The sequence below is a fragment of the Myotis lucifugus genome, unplaced genomic scaffold (assembly GCF_000147115.1).
Source record: "Myotis lucifugus unplaced genomic scaffold, Myoluc2.0 scaffold_231, whole genome shotgun sequence".
NCBI classification, from domain to species: domain Eukaryota; kingdom Metazoa; phylum Chordata; class Mammalia; order Chiroptera; family Vespertilionidae; genus Myotis; species Myotis lucifugus.
In genome coordinates, this window is record NW_005871279.1 from 859,711 (window position 1) to 862,568 (window position 2,858).

Genomic DNA, 2,858 nt, shown 5'->3' on the forward strand with positions numbered 1-2,858 from the left:
AGTACACATACATATAGACCTAGAAAAATATATATATATATATATATATATATATATATATATATATATATAAAGCAGGCATATATGTATGTCTAGATGTTAGGCAGGCTAGAAGCAATACCACCTTAGTACCAATGAGTTAATACACATCTAGTGCCAATTTTGGTTTCTGACTACTTTCCTCTGGTAAAAAAGTTGAAGAGAAAATGAGTCCAGTATATCTTCTGGTACCAAAATTTAAGAGAGTATTTTTTAAAAGATTGGGTATAGGGTGCGGCTACAGGGTTAAGCCTCGGACTGACCTGTTGGCAAAGCCACAAACAAGTCCCTGCTTAAAGGACACAGTCCTCTTAGCATAATTAGGCTTGACCTTATGACACTCCCTAGATCTTACCTGGGCAGCTAATGGGCTGAGGGAGATGTAGCAAGTGCTGCCAAAACAAGTGAAACTCACAAGAACATTGTAACTATGGTGACCACTACCTTGTTTACCTCTGGCTATAAAATAAAGGCTCAGCTTGCCTCTGAATCTCTATGGCCTCAGCCAGGCACAGGAAGATCCACTAGACCCAGCTTATTCTCTTTGTTAATTCTTCATCCTTCACTGCCCTCACTCAGGCTTTCGAACCGTTGGCTGAGCTGGCTCAGCACAGTTGGGGTGTGTCAAAAAGACATGAGTGTCAAATGAGTTTTTTTCTTTTTAAATCTATTTAATGTATCGTCTTCAGATAGAGGACATATCAGATATTAAACTGATAAGAACAGATACTACACTTGGTCTTAGCCAAAAATTCAAGCGATAAATGGAAGGAGTTTGATTGGGAAATCTGGGACATTTTGAGTAACAAAATAATGGTAGTAATGGGTTATAAACTACAGAATAACAAAATACTTGAGCCCATGATCAATAAAATTACTGAATAAAGAAGAGGGAAGAGCCCTAGCTAGTTTGGCTCAGTGTGTAGCGTCGGCCTGCGGACTGAAGGGTCCCAGGTTTGATCCTCAAACCTCAGCTGCAGGCTTGATCCTCAGCACTGGTTGGGGTGCGTTTGGGAGGCAACCAATAGATGTTTTTCTCTGTCTCCCTTCTATTCTCTCTAAAAATCAATGGAAAAATATACTCAGGGGAGGATTAACAAAATAAAAAAATAAATAAAATGCTCATAAAAAAAGGGAAGACAACTTTGCAGTAGAATTTTAACTACTAAAAGTAGAATGATAAGAAATAGAAAATCATCATTTGGCAAATAGTACACTAACAATCATTTCAGCAAAGAACTGAGGGGGTGGGCAGTATGAATGCCTACCAATTAATGGGCAAAAGTATGAGAAATAGGATACTTGTACTGTCCCAAGAAATTTCCCACAAGATACTTATTAATTGTAAACCCCAATAGATCTTTTACAAATTATTGACCTGGATTTTTCAAAACGTCTAAGGTCATGGAAGACAAATACGGAAGTGTCCCAATTAAAGGAACTAAAGAGAGAAGACAAACAATATATGACACTGAAGTGGATCTTTGACTAGGGAGACATTAAGGGAGCAAATGGTTAAATCTGAATAAGGTCTGTAGAACAACAGTATAAGATAATATAAAAGTATTGTAATAATGTTAATTTCCTGATCTGGACAATTGTCCTATAAGAGGTTAACATTTGGAGAACATGAATAAACCTTGTAATTTTCACATATTAAGATTTTTTTCCAAAATGAGTTAAAAAAAATGTTTAAAGTATTTTCACTTGACCAGAAAAATAACTAACAATCCCTCCCCAGTGTTGTCAAGCTAATCTTGATCATTAAAGAAAAAACACTAAAAGTAGAAGAAATGATACGAAATAGAAAGTCACAGCTTCCATTTGTAATTAGTCAAACTATGTATCAATCTTAACTCTAGTTTAAGTTCAATCTTTCGTTTATTAAGATCTGAACTATTGGGCAACAGCATTAAGAAAATATTGTGCCCGACCAGTGTGGCTCAATGGTTGAGTGTTGATCTATGCACCAGCAGGTTGCTGGTTTTGTTATGCCCAGATTTCAAGACCCCCCACAGAACCACCAGGGAGCGCCGAGTCCGATGCAAAAGCATAGAGTCTTTTATTCAAGCTAGCTTGGTCCCCCTCTGCCTCCATTACTGGATGCGAGAGAGAGCCCGGAGTCCCAAGAGAACTATGAATTTATAGGGCTTGGGGTCGGGGGGTGGGGGCACACTCGGACCACTGATTTGGCCAATTCCGGTTGGTTGAGTGAGGGCCGGGGGCTAATGATGCAAGGGCAGGGTGCAGTTAGGGTCTGGTTACACAAAGACAGGGGGGTGGTCAGCATACTTTCGGCCTTGAGTTTGTTTTCCCTTGCATTCCCATTGGCTGAGATAAGGGCAGGCTGAGTAACTGATACATTCTATGGCTTTTGCTGGAAGAGGAGTTAGGAACACAGCTATCAGTCCTGTTCTGTCCTTTCAGTTTCAAGGCTCAATCCCCAGTGGAGGGCGTGTAGGGGGCCCGAGATCCATGTTTCTCGCTCAGAGATGTTTCTATCGTCTCTCCTATCCTCTCCCTCTAAAAATCAAAGAAAATATGTAGAGCTAATGGATGGTAGACACTAGTAAGAGAATACCTTCTAACACTGGATATGCTTTGGCAGGCTTTTCTACAGCATAGGGCAAACACTCTGGCAGGGGAGGAGAAGGATGCTATAGAACTAAATGCTAAATTAGATAGAGTCTAATGAACAATAATTTAAAACCTCCCATTACCTTGGCCAACAATGTGGGCAAAAGCAACAATTGTAACATTTGTTAAAAAACAAAAAAAACCCCAGTAACAATTAAGCATAATAGAAAATAAGAACACTA

The 2,858-nt window shown here is 39.3% G+C and overlaps 1 pseudogene; it reads right to left on the minus strand.

Annotated features, from left to right (window-relative positions):
* Positions 1-683: 683 nt before the first annotated feature.
* LOC111827849 lies at positions 684-801 on the minus strand (annotated as a pseudogene).
* Between the last annotated feature and the right edge of the window lie 2,057 nt (positions 802-2,858).